The 21,836-nt window shown below is 43.0% G+C and overlaps 1 protein-coding gene across 21 annotated transcripts in view; it reads right to left on the reverse strand.

Annotated features, from left to right (window-relative positions):
• The window catches only part of TCF3 (transcription factor 3), a 105,172-nt gene that overhangs the window by 65,643 nt on the left and 17,693 nt on the right, over positions 1 to 21,836 (reverse strand). The gene's annotated exons all lie outside the window — the stretch shown is intronic.

Raw genomic sequence — 21,836 nt, forward strand, 5'->3', positions numbered from 1 at the left:
TAAGATGGCCAACAATATTAAAGTGTAAAATATAGCGTTCAAATTTCACAGTTCATGAGGCAAGAGCACCAGCTGAAGGAGATGGTTTGTCCAATTAGACTGGAGCCTGTGAACTCAAGGCTTTCCAAAATGGTTCTATTTTCATTTAAAAAAAGAAACATCTTCCCCTGTGCTATGGGGCCCAATGGGGAGATGTTCACAAAGAGTCCTCCAAGCCCTCAAACAGACTAAAAGCAGCCACATACGTATGCACATTGCATCTTCATGCAATTCAATGCAATATTTAATGCAATATAATGCAACACACATAATATCTTCATTCATTTTTGCAGTTACAGAAGCTTATCCCAATTTCTAGGTTTATTTTACTACACTTTCCATCATCCTTAGCCAGCACAGATATGTTTAACTGTGGTTTAACATATCTGAAACACATCAAGATGGACGACAGATTACAGTACTACATTAGAAACAGGAGATTTACATCCAAATTCTCATTTAACCATGAAGCTCATAAATGATTGGGGTAACCCTATATAAGAGCTCTCTGGAGGAAAAGGAGAGCATTAACTGGAATAAAAATAAAAGAAACAGGAAAATAAACAGCAGATAATGCTTTTAGCTTGCCAAAACTTCCCAATATCACATGTTATTTCCCAGGCTGGAAGGGATAAGAAAATACTCTGTTTCTCTCTCTGCCCCTGGCCTTGCACATCCCCATTCCATTAATAGAGTTATTAAAATGGGGGGTGGAGATAGAAACTCTATAGATTAATTATGCATTTTAATAACCCCAATCATGAATATTCATGAAGCATTCTGTGCTCATGTTCTAATTAAAATATACTAATAGTATAAGATGTAGCTGTCAGAAAGAGAGAACACCCCCTCCCACCGCCACCACCACTGCCTTCACCTAAGTATTTTTACGCTGGAGTGGACACATGTACACACAGACTTACTTTACTCAGTGGCCCACTGCACAGATAAAAATACCTCACCAAAGTTCAACATTAACAACATTTTTAGGCAGGGTGAGAAGGAAAATGTAGGCAGTAGGCAAATACATACATACACACACACACACACACACACACTCTATACTGGCAAGGTTTTTTTTAAATAAAACAAATAGTAGCTGCATGTGATCCCACTGAAAGGAAGAGTTAAGATCAGGGTCAAGTGCTTGTCACTATTTGCAGGCACAGAGAAAACCTGTTTCACGTGATACGGTTCCTCTGCTAAAATTTGCAACAAAATGAGAAGGAACTGTACAAAGTAAGGTTTGGTGACTCAGGGGGAGGGAGAACACTTCATTCTCCATCTTTGATATTGGTCATTTTCTTAAGTTCAGATACTAGGCTGATTCAACCAGCTACTTGCACAGAATCCAAGAGATGGCACCCAACTGTAAAGGGAGGCAGAGAGGATGCAAGTTGGTTACTCAGCCATGTAACCATGTAACCATGCAGGTTGGTATACTAGACCAGCTGTCTACCCGCCCCCCAACCGTGAACCATCATAAACTAGAGGGTGACCCGGGGAGCCAGTGGCATAAAATCTAAAGCCCCACAACTTTAAGTGTCCCCAAATTTCCCAAGAACCCTCACTTATTGAACACCAGGGGTGAGGTTTTCTTGCCTCTGGGCAAAGGAAATGCACAAAATTGGCTGAATAAACGATAAAGGAAACTTTTTAAAAATAATTTGAATATTTAAAATTAATCCATAAAGGAGACTTGAGAGAAAAAATAAAAGAGGAGGAAGAGGAAGAGGAAGAGAATTAAGAATTAATTAAGAAGAATTAAGCCTCCCTCAGAAATCCCAATTCCACAGAGGAGGCTCATTCTGCATCATTATTCCATCATTAACCATTCTTTCTAGTTCTTGCCTCCCCCAAAGGTGAAATGCTATTTGCCCCCATTCCACCCCACCTGAGCAAAACAACCCACAAAACCTACCAGTACAGTGGTACCTTGGGTCACGAACTTAATTCGTTCCGCGACCCAAATTGGTTGCGACCCGAATCAAATTTTCCCATAAGGTTCAATGTAAATACGGTTAATCCGTTCTGACCCCTCTGAATTTAGTTGCCAACCGATTTTGGTTGCGTCCCGAATCAAATTTTCCCATAAGGTTCAATGTAATTACGGTTAATCCGTTCTGAACCATATGTATTTTTTTTTTTAAACCACAAAAATATGAAACAAAATACAGTACAGTGCAGTACGAAGAGAGAGAACGCTAACCTTGCTCGAGGCGACTTCTGGTGTGGAGGACAGGAAGGCGGGTGGGGAGGTGGTTATTGTTTGGAGGGAGAGTCCCCCTCGCCTACAGGAAGCCACGACCACGTGTCACGGGAGGGAAAATGGCCACGGATCCTGTTCGTCACCCGATGCGGAGTTCGCGGACGGAAGCAAAATTTTGCGAACGGTGCTGTTCGTGACCTGAATTGGTCGTGAACAGAAGCGTTCGTGACCCGAGGTACCACTGTACCTGATTCGGTGCTGGTGTCTCAAAATCTTTTACCTCTTTGGGAGAGAAAGGAAGTGCAATTTTTCACTAATTTTCCCTATGTGTGCATACCCAAACTCAGCATGTAGAACATGATGTGCTTGGGTGTTACAAAATTAGAAGCCACAACTTAAATGCTCATGGAAGGGAGGAGATGAGACCCAATGTTAGCATCCTTTTGGTGTCAGGATGCACTACCTTGCTCCTTCTTGGGGAGGGGCAAGGGGATAGAATTGCTGATGCAGTAATTTGATTTGAAAAAGAGGTGGCAGACGGCTGCCATGATAAACACTTTCATAATAAGCCGCTTTTGCTACCTAATCAGCCTGAGAATCAGGTTGGGGCAAGCAGACTGCCAAGTGAGATTTGGAAAATCAATGAAATTAGTTGACTGATAATTAGCTTTAATTCTCACAGCAAAGTTGTTTTCCCACTAACTAACCCGCTCACAATAGGAATGCCATTCTTCCACAGACAGACAAGGATAACCATTCCTTTGGACCATACTTTGCAAAAGAGAAAAACACATCTGATTGCAGGCACACTGTCGGAGAGTAAATTCCCACCTGCTTTTAAATTTCTTGGTAGGTGTATTTTTATCAGGCCTTTCTGAGAACCACCAAGATGGTATGCAGAAATTTAAAAGCAGTAAAATAAGAATCTCAGTCTAAGCCATAAGATTTTGTTGCCTGAATGGTGACATATCAGGGCCACCTTGCTACAGGTACTTCTCAACTTATGACCATTTGTTTAGTGGTCATTTGAAGTTATGACAGCACTGAAAAATGACTTACAACCGGTCCTCGCACTTATAACCATTGCAGCATCCCTGTGATCACATGTTCAAAATTGAGGTGCTTGGCAACTGGCATGTATTTATGATGGTTGCAGCATCCGAGGCCATGTGATCGCCATTTGTGACCTACCCAGCCAGCTTCCAACAAGCAAAGTCAATAGGGAACTGCGTGATTCACTTAACGACTGTGGCAAAAATGTCGTAAAATTGGATGCAGTCACATGATGCCTTGCTTACTGATCGTACCACTTAATGATGAATTTTCCAGTCCTTATTGTGGTCATAAGTCGAGGACTACCTGTATTGATTCTATATTTAAATTTTATGTTAACTCTAAGTTGCCTGGAATCCTTGGAAATGGACTGGCATGTAAGCTGAAATTATATATAAATAAATACTAGACACTTATAGAACCCTGGAAAACCTTTCAAATCAAAGTTGGGAGTGAGAGGATGAGAAGACTTGCAGCCAGACTTGCAAACTATCCTCTTCCATGCCGTGAATATTCATGCCTGTTTCTGTTATAGGGACATGAATTTGGAGGCCTTGCAGAGGGAGCATCTGCACGTTAATCCACTACTGTAGTATTTGCTGCTAATCCACACCTGAAAAATGAACACAGATGTACATGTGTGATACATACATATACACAAATGGTTTTCCAACTGGTTCTGTTCCCTTAAGCAAAGCTTTTCTTTCAATCTTTTGGTGAAGGGTGGAGGTAGGGTGGGAGCACCATGGAGAATCTAGAGGTGAGATGCCTCTGCTGTGTTTAATTCCTCTGATCTGGATATTTTGCTTTTAATGGAGCATAAGCTTTTATTGCAGCTGCTTCATGCTGTTTGCTCACATTTATTTAGTTTAAACCTGTTTATCCCACTTTTCTATTTAAAAAGGATTCCTAGCTGTCAACAAGATAACCAAGAACAGAATTAAAAGGATAGCCTACATTTAAAGCACTTAAACTTGTACAGTACACATTTAAAACACCCTGTGATCAAGGAATAGTAGTACTTCTATATCCTTGCTCAGGCCTCAGTGCTGTTGAACTGCAGGGCAAAGATGCGAGTATCACCTCTACAGACTGGGGTTCAATCTGTGATAAGCTAGGGAACAGCAATTTTTATTAGGCAGTTTTTTTAAGGGGTGTCTGAGGGTCATGGGGGTACAATTAGTGGTGCCATGATGTAATTGGAGAGGGTGGTCAAACATTTCTATCTATATTTTGATGGGACAGAGATTGAGGGTGTTTTAAGAGACAAAACCCAGTTTGCTCTTTAAAATTCCCAAATGTTTTAAAAATTTTGGGGGGATGGTGGTTTGGGGTCTTTTAAGGGTGAAATGTGTCCCTCAAGCCTTGATAACACCTAAGGTACCTCTTTTGCCCTTTCAAAACATTCCCCAAATGGACCCCAAAATTTGGTCTTAACCACTCTGCAGGTTGCCCACCATAATGTGATAGGTTTGACTTATGGTTTATTTATTATGACTTTATTTCCTTATTTTTGCAATTATGACCTACCTTTTCTGTGGGAGCTCAAGGGGGTGCACATGAGGGCTTCTTGTTTCATTTGCACAAGAACCTTGTGAACAGTTTGGGCAGAGTGCAAGGATATCTGTGGGCATTGTGGGTGTATCAAAAAAATTAAGATTGGTAAATTTTCCAGGGACTGAGTGCCATTGTGCAATCTTAAAGTACAGTGTAGGGTACTGGTGAAGATGCTGGAATAGGAACAGAGAGACCCAGCTTCAAGTCCCCCCATCAGCCACAGAAGCTCATTGCCTGATTTTGGGCCAGTCCCTCTCCAGCCCAACCTACCTCACAGGATGGCTGCTGTGAGGAAAAACGGGAGGGAATGCTATTTATGACACTTGGGGCCCCTGAAAAAAAAAGCAGGACATAAACTTAACAAACACATTAATGAATTAAAATGCCCAAATCTCATGAGATTTGTTGCGATCACATGGAACTTGAACAAACTCACGTGAGAATACTGAAATCTCACAAGATTTTGATTATTTTTTTTCTTTTAAAAGGCGTTTGTGGGTGTCTTTTAAGAATGTTCTTTAAAAGATTTAGAATAAAATACAGTATTTCTAAAAATGGGTCTTTCTCTCTCTCTCCTGTCTACCCACCCACCCACCCACCCAACCACCTACCTACCTACCTACCTACCTGATGTGGATATTTCTATCTGTCTGCTCAGAAAATAAACTGGAACAAGATTATGAACAGGCCCACAGGAGACCAGTTCAGACCCAAATAAATAAATAAGCTGATCAGCACTTCATGCAGAGGCAGACAATTTAAGTTTGTGCTGTCTCATTTCAGTATGTGGGAAGAGTCTCAGGGCTGAGTCCTTCCACATGATAAAATTCCTGCATGCACAAAACAAGCACATTTGTTTTTATATATTGGGCATTTAAATATAATCACATAGAAGCAATCCATCCATTCCTACCATCTGCAGTAGCGCAGCCTCGACAGAGATATAATGCCTTACTATGGAATAAGCCAGAATGAACAGCCTTTAAGGAAACATTTCCTCTGTTTCTTGATTTATGGCATCTAGGAACTGCTGAGGCTAAGATATTTGAGGAAACCCCTCGGGAGAGACATATTCCAGAAGGATTGGTTGACTGTATAGGGTGGTGGGCAGGGGGCCAGAATATCCACCAGCTGTGGGTGCATCTCCCAGGCCATTAAGGGTAGCAAATCTATTTTCTGTCACATCTCCCAAGACATAATTCTGGAAGGGAAAGAAAAAAACAAAAACCAGAGTTCTTTCCTTTGGCTGTGGCTCATCTACTGCTGTGCCTTCCACCAAGGTCTTGGCCAGGATATTTTTGTGTATACCTCACCCAACTAAAAAACATTTTAAAGGAAAAAGTGCAGTGGAAGAAATAAGTGGGCGTTGCATGTAAAGGAAAGATTAAGAAAGAGGAGAAACCAAACAGCTCACGAATCCAGATGGATTGAATTATCAAGTGTTTCACCTGCCTCTTAAATATTTCTGCCTCCCGTCTGGAATTGAATAAACCATATATCTGGTGCTAGGTGTGTGCATGCCTACGCATGCACGAGAGCCAGGAAATGTAATTTTCTGCTGACCCTGCCTCCTGTGTACCAAATTCATTCCTGTATCTGAGATCTACAGTCATCAGCCCCAAACTGGATTCCTTTTATTTATTTATTTATATTTCGAATTTAGATACCGCCCATCTCACAAGGAAGTGACTCCTTCCCACAAGATTGCCTCTAGCTTCTTTCGCTGACCATTTCTTTTCTCTTTTTAAATTCAATTCATCACCCCTACTTGAACAATGTAGAATAGATGATCTGAGGGAGTCTAATATATCTAGCCATCCAATACAGGAATGCCACTTTGATGCATCACTTTCTGCAGCCCAGCACCATGGACAGGAAAATCCCAGGTTCAAACTTCATCCATGTGGCAAATGCCAGAGAAACCATTTTCCTGTCTAAATTACTGTACTGTACTTTGAGGCAACAGGCAGTCTTTTACATGCAGATAGGAGAACTCCATATAATATCAACAGGCTACTTATTAACTGAGGCAAAAACACCACCTTTTTTTCTATAGATCACCTGAAGAGAAATACAGATCTACTGTGGGAAGAGGACTGAATGCAGGGCAAGGGGGTGGGGTGGGGGATTTCTGGCAAACTGACTTTTAAAGGACTTTTATAGGCATGACCAAGGGACACACTCCTTGGAGACATAAAGGAGGGGAGGCTAAACATGACCATTTCATTTGGACAGGCAATAAAGTTATGTTATTCCCCCCAGTTATATCTCAATAAATATTTGGTCACAGCAACTTGACCAAAATCTGCCAAGGATTGATCACCATAACCCTGCACTCTTCTGTTCTCTTATATTCTCTACCTTGACCTCTGCCATAACACCAAGAAACGGAAACTGGTCTGTCGAATGTACTTAATGTTATGCATATTGCATGCATGCACAGCCACACACGCAACACATCTTGGCTCACACTTGCATGAAAATGTCGCATGAGGCTGGGGATTTGTGAGCAGAGGAAGTGGTCTTTTAAGCTTCAAGGGGTAGTTCCCCCATGTAGGCCAAATACTGTTGGGGAGAGGGGAGAGTGAAAGGGGATTTCCCATCAAGCTTGAGAGACCAGTTCATGCAAAGGACAGATGTAGAGACCCTCTCCCACTGTCCCCCCTTTCTCACCATTTGCTCATTTAGCATCCAACACCACTGCGCTGTTGGCCCTACCCCATAGCCGTAATTGTTTATTCTTTCATTAAACCTCTGGCTGTGCTCATTTTTTAATATTGTCCAGCAACTATTGCAAATTACATCTGTTTCACTCCAGTCAGCACCCTGCTGCAATGAAAAGATCATCCTAGAGGTCCTTGCCTCAAGTAAACAGTATGCCACAGATCAAAAGACCATATTGGTAATCACTTCACTGCCCTGGAGGACCAAAGTACAGATTTTAGAACAAGACCTTTAGTCAAGGAGAGAAAGCAAGGGTCAGACCGGTCACAGCTATTTCCTGCTCAGAGAAGAGGAACAGGGAGAATAACCAGAGCCATCTTTTTGCCATCCAGAGAAGATGGCTGCAAGTTACTGCTGAGTTTTCATGCTCCAGACAGGCAGTTGTTAGAGTCAACAAACATTGCTGTCCTGCTGCAAACTCGTTTTCATTTTCCTGAAAGAGGTTGGAATAATAGAAATTTTTGGAGCAGCTCCTCCCAATCTAGTGCTCCTGTCCAGATGTAATAGAGGATGGATTTCATTGCTGTCAAACAATATGGGCAGTGAGGACTGCGATATAACACGTCTGCAAGGTGACAGGCTGGAGAAGATAGTTTTCACTGTTACCTGAGGGGAGCAAAAGAAGCATTTTGTGGAGGCAAGGAAGTTGGAGAACCTGGCTTCGAACATTTTAAGAAGAAACAGAAAATATATATGTAATCGATTCAGCTAGGGAGAGAGGAGGAGAGAAGAGTGGCACCTGGGGAGAGTGGAGAAGTAAATCCAGTGCCCTAAACACTTCCCGGCAGCTGTAAAAACAATTGTGCAAACAAAGGAGTCCAAAAGGAGCAGCATGAGAAAAAAAAAAGGGGAGGAGGAGTTTGAAGTCTTACAATAAAATCATATTTTTTAAAAAAGCACTAAAACAAAACAAGCTATGAAATGTGTGTGGGGCAACAGGCACACAATTATGGAACATGTTGTGACGTCCTCTGCAACCTGCTTGTTTCACAACTGGAGATGGTCAGAGTGCCAAAAGTTCCCAACCTCCATCTTGTTTCATCAGCCTTTCTTTGGGTCAAGCGTCTTCAGAATTTCAATGGGAGAGATTTTTGTTACAAGGGATGGAAACACAGAAATGGACCTTTCAACATTAGATATGTGTAAATTCATGGACACAAGGCGCTAATATATGTTGCCCGATTGTAACCAGCTATCAGGACTGTATTGTATTAGCTCACAACTTGGGAGAACCAACTACTCTGATACTGAGTTCGCACAACACAACACGCTAGAATAAAAGGGGATGGATAGTGAGTGTGTGAATCAGGTTTCATATTATGTCATGATGTGGTTTATTTGTTCAGGCACAGCAAATTATATGAACACAGGAATTATATTTGGTTCAACCAGGTTTAACATGCTTAAGAAAAGTAAGTGTTCTATTAAACAATAACTTTTTTGTTTGTTTAAATCTATATAGCATTCTCTGGAAATGGATATTCCAGTCCTATTTACTAATTCATACTGTGCCATAGCAGTGAAAAATAATGAAATATATAACATTCAGAAAGGAGACATCTGTTGGGTGTGAGATTTGATGGCGTTAAACTTCCATCCTGGGTTCAAATCCCTGGTCAGCAGCGAGGATCTTAAAGTGACCACAGTCACTTCCTCTCAGCCTAATAAACACACAGGAAAGTGGGCAACTAAGATGATGAAGGGGCTGGAGCAGCTTCCCTTTGGAGAGAGGTTGTGATATTTGGGGCTTTTTTGTCTAGAAAGGGGTGAATGAGAGCAGACATGATTGAGGTGCACAAAATCATGCATGGCAGGGATAAAGTGGACAAGGAGAAGCTATTTTCCCATTCCCCAAATACTAGAACTAGAGGTCACCCAATGAAATTCCATCCTGGAAGAATCAGGACAGACAATAGTATTTTACACAACGCATAATTCAACTTTGGGATTTTGCTACCACAAGATGCTGTGTTGGCTACCAGCTTGGCTAGCTTCAAAAAAGTGTTGGACTGTTTCATGGAAGACATGGGCATAAATGGCTATTAGCCTTGATGGCAATGGGTGGAGATGGCTGGAGACTAGTGGGGTTCCTTGTGCTGTTGGTTGGCCACTGTGAGAACAGACTGCAGGACTAGATGGGCTAGGGGCCTGATCGAGCAGGGCAATGCTTATGTTCTGATGCTTGCAAGGATAAACTGAGTCGTACCATCTCAAGTTCTCTGAAGGAAGACTGGGATAATCCCAGCTAATAACTGCAAGAAATTACTAGCTGCGATTAAAAAATTAACTCTTCCTTTTTAAAAAACATATCCCTTTCAGCTTCAAATCAAAATAACTAAAAGGAACAGTAAATTAATAAAGCAGTAAATCAACAAACAACAGTTGTAACAGGATAGTCTCAGGCGATGAATCTGGATGCAAGAAAATGTGTAACACGTGGCCAAGCATCCATCTTATTTTTAAGCACCAGAGAGCAAGTAAGGCGCTCAGGAAATATAAGAAGGAGTCATGATCCAAGGGTCGCTTCCGGTTAAGTAAATTGCTTACAAGCCAGACAGTGACTCATGGCACCGGAAAGAGATAAGAAGAATTGTTCAGCGCAAGGCAGGACAATTCCTTATGTACCAAAAAACAAGCAACTGCCTCCCCCCGCCCTTCTTCCTTAAAACAAAGTGTTCCTGCGCCATCACCTGCCACTTTAAAATCTGGCGGAAACTCCTTCTGCTGGCAACCTTTTGTTAGAGGCTGTTGTTTCAACTCCAGTTGCCACAACAAAGGGAATGATTACTTTCTTTTGTTGGGGACACCCTGATGTTGTTTTTTTTAAGACTAACTCTTAAAAGCCTACTTGCTGATGCCTGGAAGCGTCAGCCCAGGCCCTGGACCTATGGACACATATTTAAAATACAAGGCACCTCCTTCATAGGCAGGAAGATGTAAGGCTGTTTTTCAGAAGCTCTTTGCTTCTTTTACAAATGTTTTTTTATTTATTTCTGAGCTTTAGAGGCCACCCAATTTCAAAATGACTTTTGGGCAGTTTGCATCAAAATAATGAGTACAAGGAAGAAAGCAAGGGGGGGAAAAACAGCAAGAAAAGTATTTTGCAGGTGTCACTAGGAGAATTTGCATAAGAAAACCAGCCACACAGTGTTCGAAGCCTTAAGAGATTCCATTCCTGGCTAACTTGGATCAAATCCCAAAAACAGGATACTCAAGCAACTTTGTTGCGGGATCAGCTGGCATCAAACGATTGCAAAATCTTCCAGATTAAGAGGTCCATCGAACAAATCTTCAAAAGAAATCTAGAAAGATATTCCCAAATATCTTGCTGGATGAAAGCAAGACCGGTTTTTGTACTGCACTATCATAATGTGGTTTGTTTGAATTTGGATTTGTGTGATCTGCGAACCCAGCAATTGTGGGATGTAAATCATGTTTCATTTCTTAGTGAGATGTGTGAATCAGGCCACTATTTTCAACAAATCATGGGTAAAACTAACCAATATTGTGAGTCCAGCCCAGAACCTGGCTTCCATCAAGGATAAACCAAATTAACACTTGAACTCCAGAACATTTCTAGTTCAGCTGTACTTTAGTAAGCCCTGTTGTGTCCTGTGATTCCAGCTAGGTTGGTGGCTATGATACCACTCTCCGCCACTCCAAGTGGTGGTGCTGCCACACTAACTGGAAAATGAAAGAGTTTTAGCTGGTTCAATGCCCTTTGTATTTTAAAGGTGAATAACAGGCACGAGCCCTAAGCTCGTTCTCAGTGTCTTGAATGCAATAAGTGAATTTCAGGATATACAAGCCTATGAAACAGGTCACAGGCACTCAAAACAGCAGTGGCCCAGACCACAGATACAACCATGTGCAAAGGTAGGTTTCATAATATATCATCATTCTGCATTTCAAAATTATACATGCACACATACAAACACAAATCTAAATCACAGGCTGTACAACAATTTAAGAAAGATTTCTTTTCATTCTCATAATACAAATTCCAGCAAATGACTGTGTGTGTGTGCGCATGTGTGTACACACATACACACAAAGTATAAAAGTTAATGCCATAAGAAATAGCAATGGGAAACTGCATAAGAGTTTCTGAGTGGAATGAGATCCCAGTCTATGTTGGGTAGGTTTACCTGAAGGCCCAGCAGCCACCATAACTAACAGCCTCCATGTACAGTGGCAGTGTACCTCTGAACAACATACTAGCAGTAAACAGTGGAAGGGAAAGACTTTTCTGCTCTGCCTGAGCACTGACCAGAGATGTCTCATGGCCGGAAATACAACAAATCTTACACTAAACCCTAAAAGTACCCTAAAAAAAACAAAATCTGACAGCTCTACCATCATGTGTTTTCAAATATGGTTTGCTGAACTGCAAAAGTGTTAAAAGGTAGACAACTTGGGCCAATCTGGTAAGATCTCCCCCTCCCCTTTATCAATGAGGGCCTGAGCTGAATCCTCCTTCTGCTGAAGCCAACGGCTCAGTCCTAGGAGAAATATCATGGTCTCAGGAAAGTGACCCTCACCATCCCGAAGCCAGGATGAAGGGAAAGGGAGGCCAAGACAGAAGAAATTCCCAAGCCAATTTAAAATAGCATGTCAAATGGAGTTAAAATTAGTTTTTCAGGCCCACTTCCTGGCCTGAAGCGCTATTCCCCAGATCTGGAATTATCATCAGGGATATAAAAGACCTGGCATGTTAACTATGCAAGCCTTCCTCTGTGGCAAAGTTATGAGAGCCTTTCGTTTGAATCTTCTTGGCCTCTCCTGGGGAAGAGAGTGCTATCAGGATTAGGAAACAGATCCTGGAGGATCTGGACACCTTCTGGAAGGAATTAACCATCTTCCCAGGCTCCTTGCAGACTATTCTTGAAATGGAGTACAACCCCAAAGCAGGGGAAAGGTTTCACTTGCTTGAGTGGGGAAATGGCAGGTTTCAAATATGTATGCTTAGCTTGGCCAATCCACTGCTTCCAATGACCCGTTAGTCAACTGGGGAAGATGTGCTATACATGGTCAACAAATCTAAGCCACACCGAAAATGGCCAAAGGGAGTTGTCAGCTTTTAAGCTGGGCTGGAGGCACCCGTCACCTTCCAGATGTGTTTAGATTCCAATTCTTATCAGCCCCAACCACCATGGCTGGTGGGATTTGGGTTCAACTACATCTGGAGAGCTTCATTCTCCCATTGTAACTATAACAACAACAACATCCTTTCTTTTGCCACAGTTATTCTATTTCTTTTTGCAGGTCTTGTAAAGATAGTACCAATAGTAATAGGTGCCTTAGGTGCAATCTCAAAACATCTGGAGCACCACTTGAACACCATCGGCATTGACAAAATCACCATCAGTCAATTGCAAAAGGCAGCTTTACTTGGAACAGCTTACATCCTGCGATGATACCTTTAACACCATCAAACAACATCTGCCTACGCCAGATCCTTGGGAAGGACTCAATAGGTGGATAAAAATGCCAAATCCAGTCTAAACATCTGGCTGACTGTGCGACCACAATAATATCGTCCTGTCTTTAGCAGTGCTCCCTCTGTCATTTTTCTCCATAACAATCCTATGAGGTAGGGCCCAAAGTCACCCAGGGAACATCCATGGCTAAAGGGGGCTAGAACCCAGGTCTCTCAGTCCTCGTCCAGCATCTTCCCAACTACAGCTTAATAACAAGAAGCTCTTTAATTTTTAAAGGCAAATTAACAGGACAGTTTGGTGAGTGAGTGAGCGGGAAAGGCTATATACGTATGCATTTGTAAATAAATATCCCTCCAACAGCTCCATGCAGCTGATGAAATTCATTTGACTAGTCCAATGTCACCCATGGCCATTTTGGGGAGTGAGAGGGGTTTGAACCTGCATCTCCCGAATCCAAAAGAACTCTAACCTCACTATGCTCTAAAATGCTAAGTCAATGGGAAGAGCTTCCTTGCACAAAAACATATGCCAAAACCCAATTTTTGCTGATAATCTGCAAAAGATATCTTCTTCTTCTATAAGAAAAAACCCCTTCACCTCTTAAAAAAGGAAAACACACTCCAGAAAAATAAACAGATTCCAATTCCATCAGGAAAGTACACTGAATTCTCCCCCCTCTCCCCCATAGCAACCCAAACTTGGAGGCTGCTCATATGGCGAAAATCCCAGCTCTGCGTTTGAAATGCAGTTGGACTTTCAAATGCAAATACCAACAGAAGCATAACATATGGTGGAGGTTAGCTCTTATTTTTCCTAATTAAATGGTGTACTGCTGTTTCGTATAACAATGTTAATAGGGTATTTGCAAGCTTTTGGAAAGGAGACCACTGTGATTTTAAGAAAGAAGAGGAAATTGGTTGGCAAGAGCTGGAGAAAAACGGGAGCCCCAATCACACTATCCTTTTCCATTAGCACATTCCCAATAGCATTGGGGGGGGTGCACGAAGAAAAAGCAAGAAAGGGTCCCTCAAATAGAGAGGGGGACCTTCAACACAGTGCTCTTTGCTCTAGTCATACTTGCCCAAATGATAGGTTTTGGATTTCCCAAATGCCATTTTCCAAAAGCCTAGGGGTTCACCTAAAGTTGTGATGGCAAATACTTCCTTGGGGGGCCCCACAAATGGAGGGCATGTTTTTTAGCAGAAAAGCTAATTTACTCCTTTAGCTGATTTTTCTTCCCTGGAAATGTCCTTCTCTCTCCCAGGGGATGGGGTGAAAACAAGATGGGGAGAGGAAGGAACACAGAGGCAAACAAAGGGTTAAGCTTACCAGGCAAATTCAGAGATTGGTAGAGATTTCTTAGTTCAGTTGCCAACTGCTTTTCTGTTGCCTGTGTCTTACACAGACTGGCACAAGTGCGGAGTCAACTCGCTCTCTTTCACACGCACAAATCAATGTTGGTCACAGACTGAACTCCCCACCACCCCCATCACCTTGGACGCTTACAAAGCACTGCCCCTTACTCAGATCCGGCTTTCCAGCTATGCCAAACTAGTCATCCAATACTGTGATCCTGACTGTGGCTGGATTCAGAGATCATGCTAACCCATGGTTTGTTTTAATCCTGGTTTTGTGAAATGAACCAAGGTAGCCTGACTCACACATAATGCTAAGCCCTCATCTATGTGTTACAAAATTGCAGTGGCAAGACTCACAAGTAAAACACCAAGCAAAGCTCATTAAGGTGTACATAAGGAATATGAAAGATCAAAGGTTACAAAGGCTTCTGAGCAATGGGTTGGGGGTTACACACCAAAATTAATACGTGGGGCAAAATCAAACTGAATTTATTCTCAATGACATGTTAGTTTTATTAACGTTATATAGTTATAATGCGATTACTCTCCAGTCATGTATTTATAATTTTCCCCTTAGGTCATGTTTAAAATTACAATTTGATAACAGCTTTTGGAAGTCTAGGCCTGCATTCAAAGCTTCTGTAGGAGGCAGACCATGTGCCTTACGTTGTACGTCTTTAGTGTAATCATATATGATCTTTAATACCCTGGTTTGCAAATCCAGAGAGAAACATGCATCCATTTCTTTTTCTTATTCACATTTAACAGACATAAAGTTCCTTTTTTTTTTCCAATTATGGTTTTAGCAGGAGCAAGCAAGCAAGCAAGCGTGCTGAAGCTCTCATTCCCACTTTGGGAGCAGATAGCAGACAGGGATTCCTTGGTGCATAAATCTGGGTTTGACCCAAGATTTATCATTTGATAGACACACACATTATAAGAAGAGAGCTGTGTGGCCAAAAATCAGGAGGAGTCCAACAGCACTTTTTCAGATTAACAAATTATATCAAAAGGCATAACTTATGAAAGTGAGTTACGCCTTTTAATAACATTTGTTGGTCTGAAAAGGTGCTATTGGACTCCCAGCTACTGGATTTAGTGAAAGTCTTCATTGGAGACCGTATCAAGGGCATTATAATAATAGGACAATTTAGGCGAAATGGCTGTGATTTGTGAATCCAAAGCACATTTTCTTCTCCACTGCTCTCTGGATATTACTGCTCAGAACTCCTTGCTATTTCCACTGGAGCAGATCAGAGAATTACCCAATGGGAAATAAGTCTAAAAGTCATTGCTGCAAAGGTAGTACATTTTCTGGTGAAGACCTGGAAAATTCAGAAGACTGACATGCCACTGTAATGCCTTTAAAGCTAAGTCAGGGGCCAAGAACATTTGATTTGGTATTGTTTTAAATGAGATTCAGCTCCTTGTTTTCTGCTGGACTTATGCAATGAGCACCACATTATTTTACTACAGCTGAGCTAGAACCTCAAGCAAATACTTTGATGGTGCTAATTGCTACTAACCTCCACCCTCAAAACCCGGGCTGTGGCAGTAACACAGGCAGCAGGATTCAAAGGCTTTGTCACAAGATTGAGCAGGTTTGAAAGGTTTGCACAACTATTAAGACAGAAACAGGAATTTAAGTTTTATGTGCGCACAAGAGACATAGCAATGTGAAGAATCTCCAGACACCTTGCATAACTCAGTTTAAAAAACCACAATTTGCTTGTTTTCTTCCAGTAAGGTTACTGGGCAAAAAGGGGGGGGTCACACTCTTGAAGCAGGCCCTGCAATCCAAATTGGATGCATGGTCAAGCAATGTACGCAAACAATGCATGGTGGATCTTGCTGCTGAAGGCCACCATGTTGCAAATTGACTATGGAAGCAAGTTAGGACCATTTGGGGGCGGGGTGATCACATTTTACCTTGCATTATGAAGCGTGAAAGAAGAGAATGAGAAGAATCATATGCCTCAAAAATGCTTTGCTAGACTGGGCCTAGGGTTTGTAGACTAACATCTTGTTTCTGAGAGCAGCTAGCCACCTTGTTCTAGAAAGGCTGCGAGCAGGATTGGAAAACATGAATGTAACGGTCTCACAGTTATTTGAGCTTTCCTTGACATTCATGTAGCTCTTTATAAAATCTTGCATGGAGATCTGAACTTCCTTAAATCCCAAAGGGATAGCTCTACAAAACACCGCTGCCAAATTTTTATTTTAGGCAGGTGAATAGAAAGGCTGGTATCATCCTCGGCTCTACAATAAAAGGTGGAGACTTTTTTCCCCCTATCCAGGTTAGCAGTTTAATTCTTTGTTTGGGAGATGAAGGAGGGAGAGAGGCTTGCTGTAGCTCTCAGAAGCCCTGCCAACACATTTTTTTTCTTTCTCTTTTGGAAAGAGATCAAAGCGTGCCAGGTTAACAATTAAGAAGAAAATTCACAGCCGGGAAAGAACTCCAAAGCCTTCCCCAGTACATTTTTGCCAAAAAGGTAGCTAAAAAGGCAGCTAGGGGATTACTGGGTCAAGAGATGGGAGATTGGTTGGGTGGGCCTGGAGAGATTTGAGAAGCACAGAAATCACGCAATGGGGGTATGAGCAATACTTCAGCCCAGGGGTATATGTAGCTTTATTTTTAAAAACTGTACTGTATTTCATCCCTCAAAACCAAGTTTTCCTAGAGCATCTTAAAGCCTCAGATACAGTGCCCAGAGCCCCTCTAAAAGTTGTGCCCAAATAAATGTGAGAAACATGAGCCAATTTTGTCAATCTTCTCTTATTTTACCCTTGCTATTCTGTGCGGCGGGGGTGTTACTGGGCACAGGGAGGGCCCAAGGAACAGGATGCACTGACACCTCATCCCCAGCCTTTAGAAAGTTTTCTCAGACTTCCCTCTGAGCCATCAGCTCTCATTCTTTTGAGATACGGTCTCAATCTTGAGGACTAGGAACTTAAAAAGAAAAAGACTGGGGGAAGCTGAATCTTGGGTCTCATACCTCCTTCTCTAGCACTGCAGAATGTGTGTGGTTGTGCATACAAGTTTCACTTTTCATGCACATACTTTCTCTAGACCACCAATATATAGTCTGATGTTCCAGAAACTGCAAACGTGGCTACCACATTCTAATTTTTAAGAGGTAACCATGCAAACCACTCTCAATTAAATTTTAATTGCACTGATGTGCACAAGAAAGCCAATGATACATAGCGATTGTTTTCCCAGCCCCATTTACTTTTCAAAATGTGCTCCCACTCCCTGGCAGCGCTCTTGTACCCAAAATTGCATGCTTAGCATTGTGCATGCTCCAAAGCATGAATACCAAGACAGGAAATATGTTTATGTATTGATATATATCCCACTTTTCCTCCAGGAGCTCAAGGCAGTGTACCATATCGCTCCCTCCTCCAATTTTTCCTCACACCAACCTTGTGAGGTACGCTGGTTTGAGGGGGAATGGCCAGTTTCCAGAAAGTTCCGTGGCTGACGCCGGGGGGGGGGGGGACCAGAACCTGGGTCCTGCTCTTAGTCCAGCCCCTTCACCACTATACCTGATTGGCTCTTGGGCTGAGACGGAGGGACTGGCCCAAAGTCAGCCAATGAGCTTCCATGACTGACAGGGGACGAGAACCTGGGTCTCTCTGTTCCTAGCCCAGCCCCTTCACTGTTCTTGATTGGCTCTGGGGCTGAGAGGGAGGGACTGGCCCAAAGCCCCCAGAGAGCAATCATGGCTGCAAGTGGGGGGGGGGTAGAACTAAACCCCAGGCCTCCACACTCACAGGCCAGCTCCTTAACCCGTACACCGCACTGGCACTCATTCAGTGCCTGTCATCTGTATGCACTAGTTTATTTTTAAGAGAGGAAGGATGCTGGCATTTATGGGGATATCCTCTAATTTTCTGTTTTCACATCACGCACAAATATAGGAAGCTGATTTACAGCAAGTAAAGCCATTTATGCATCCAGGTCAGTACTGTCTGTTCTAACTGCCAGCAGCTGTGCTCACATAAGACACTTAAACCGGATCGTTTAGAGACCTAGTGGCTGCACTGGAGCAGCGGGTCAAAGGCTGGTTACGTGTTCAACCTGGCCATTTTTGATTGTTTGGCTTAGCATGAATGAATGAATCCTGCCCGTTTGGTTGGCCTACGTTGCAATGTATTATGTGAACCCAGAAAATGAGTTCATTTAGTAATAAAGGTAAATTTATTATGTCTCCCCAGGGTGTCAGGCCTTATTCTTCCAGCTGGAACTAAACCTAGGATCTTCTGTATGCAAGACTGGCATTGTAACCCTGTCCCACAGCTTGGAAAATAATGGGCAATAAATGGCAGAACTCGTAACTAAAGTGGGTCACCAGCTCAAGCAGAAAAATAGGTTGTTCAATGCTGGTGCCTTGTCCTAAAATCAAAGTTCTTCTCCAGAGACCTTAAAGCTTTGGACTGTGAAAATTCAGTCACCCACACACCCCCTTGTCTAAATGACTTTATGCACCTTTGGAAACTCAGTACAATTGAAAGAACGCTTTGACTTATGGGATACAACCACCAGGATACTGTTCCCTATTCTCTCCAGATGGAGCCTGACTTCCCTGGCTGTGGGTTAGGAGCTGCATACGGCTCTACCTGTGTGGTCAGACAAAAATGGCATGCTCTGGGTCTTGCCTATGAAACAATGCCACCTGATGGGACCCAGGAAGTGGGTTTTCTCTGTTGTGGCATCTGCTTCTGGAACAGTGTCCCCCCTGCCACATCAGAGGTTTTCTCCCAGGCTGTGACTAGGATGGGTGTGTGTGGCTCCTTATGTGATTGTGTACGAGAATATGAGGCATTCCCTCTAAGTTAAGCACTGGCTTTTGTTAATTGGCATGCTTCGTTCCTGTATGATATCCAGGGTTGTCTGGAATCAGGTTGCCTTATGACAGACTGACAGATTATCCCTAACAGCCACTATTCTTATTTAACCATCCATTACACACATGCTTTGAGACAGACTTGGGACTTTATTCTTTTTCTTTTTTTTTCTAAATGAAAGGTTGAATTCTGTCCTGTGTTTCTCATGCTCTTGCGCCATCTCAGCAAATATTCTACCTGCCACAGATGCTCCAGGAGGCTGTAAGAGGCCAAGCCTGCTACTGCTGAAGATGCTCCAGATCAGGGGTGTGCTCAAATCCAAACAAGGTGGGAGAATGCAAAGAGGAAAACCACAGCAAGACACCCCCAGATTGAGGTGTGGTAACCCAGCACACTGTCAACACACCCATGGGAAAAAGAGCAGATTCCCAACTTTCCAAAAAAACAAAACAAAAACATCAGGCATTAAAGCAGCAGGCAGACCTGATGAAGGTATAAACTTTTTCTGTGCAAATGGCAGGGAAGGCATGTCACTTTCCCCCTTTCCTCTCTATGTTAGCACAGCTTTGCTCAACCTGATACTCTGCAGATGTGCTGAGAAAAACCTCTGGAGGCCCCAGGTTTAGGGACATCTGCAGGAGGGAAGAATGTGGGAGTTACCCCCCAAAAATGGTTTCTTAAAGAATCAGGGCAAAAAGGGAAGCACAGCTTGACAAATCACTACCAGAAGAGACAAAGACCAGATGGCCTTTAAAAAAAAGGATTTATATAAGTTCACAGAAGTTCAAGGGGCTTAGGAGAATGCTGGGTACCAGTGCAGTCTGCTTAGGCTCCTACCTTGGTCTGCCTTATTGGGCCAAGCCATGTTTCTTTCTTCTGCTAAATCATGAACTATAGCTCACAAAGCATGATGGTTGGATTCACCCAACTCTCCAACAAGCCACATTATGGCTTACCATGTTAGGAGGACCAGGCCCTTGTTTCTCCTGAGTAGTAACTTGGCCCCAACTTTTCCCCAGTATTGGCCAGTATTAACCTTTTAAAGAAGGGAAATGAGAACTAAATCTCAGCCTTTATGCATGTAAAATGTGGGCCATACCATAGCATTCTCTTTTGGGCAAGACACTGGAGAAATTCTTTTAATGCTGTGCTTGGCATCACTTTTCTTGGGCCAACAGACTGATATACCACCGCAAGACCAGAAGCTGAATACTAATAAATAAATGAGTAAGGCCAGGAAAAATAATAGAGTTGATGTCATGTACAGTGGTACCTCGGGATATGAACTTAATCCGTTCCATGACTCTGGGCGTATCCCGAATTGGTCGTAACCCGATGCAAATTTCCCCATAGGGTTCAATGTAAATCTGGTTAATCCGTTCCGCCCTCCGAATCTGGTCGCACCTCGAAGCAAATTTTCCCATAAGGTTCAATGTAATTACCGTTAATCCGTTCTGGCGTCCACAGACCACGTGTCAGGGGTGGGAGAACGGCCGGGCGCGGTGCCGCACGGCAGGAGAACGGCCGGGCGCGGCGCCGCGCAGCGGGAAAATGGCCGCGGACCACGTGTCAGGGGTGGAAAAATGGCTGCGGACCACGTGTCAGGGTGGAAAAATGGCCGTACCCCGAGGCGGAGTTCGCACATCGAGGTAAATTTTTGCGGCTGGAGCTGGTCGTAACCCGAAAAGTTAGTTAGTAGAGGCGTTCGTATCCCGAGGTACCACTGTAATTACATACATTAAATGCAGGCAAATTTAATCCCCATGCATGCATTTAATCCTTTTGCCCTTTCACACTTTAAAAAATCACAATTCAGGGGCAACTTGTGGAAGGCTTAGGGAGAGGGGATACACCAGGGTTTGGGAAGGGGTGGGTAGTGTGAGGCCTTAGGGTTACCAGTTGACCTATGGCCAAAGATGCCCCAGCCAGCATCTCCAAGAGCCAGCATGACAGGAATTCTCATGGAAAAACGGAGGCTGCAACCCCCTGGGCTGATGGTATTCCACAAAACTCCACTGCTCCAGGGAAGAGAGCAATGTTTCTCAACCTTGGCCACTTTAAGACGTGTGGACTTCAACTCCCAGAATTCCCCAGCCAGCCATGCTGGCTGAGGAATTCTGGGAGTTGAAGTCCGCACGACTTAAAGTAGCCAAGGTTGAGAAACACTACAACAAGGCATGGATTTTGCAGCATTTGCTACCTCTAATCAGGGACTCTCCAAAAGGGCAGGCCCCTTGCCCAGACAAAGCCAGACCACGCGCTTTCCTACCGTCCTCCGGGGCTGTTCCAAAATCCTACCCACGCAGTCCATTTGCCCACAGATGTCACACTTCCAACCCCACGTCCCCAAACTAGGGCTAAAAACACAGTAGACGCTTCTTTGCCATACTGTGAGCAATTATACTGAAGCTTTCCTCCCTCCCTCCATCTTTCTTTTCAAAAAGGTCATGCCTGCGGTGTTTTTGATATTGCTGCAAGCTGCCTCAAAAATACAGAGGAATTTTTTTTTTAAAGGCTAAAAGCTATGCTTTGCAAAATCTCCCTCCCCACAAACACACACACAAAGACAAAAGAAACCCAGTTCCTCAGATGATTTAGGAGGCC

Source organism: Python bivittatus, unplaced genomic scaffold (genome assembly GCF_059951505.1).
Source record: "Python bivittatus isolate LINGU-HERP-01145 unplaced genomic scaffold, Pbiv_v1 ctg000580_np1212, whole genome shotgun sequence".
Lineage (NCBI taxonomy): Eukaryota > Metazoa > Chordata > Lepidosauria > Squamata > Pythonidae > Python > Python bivittatus.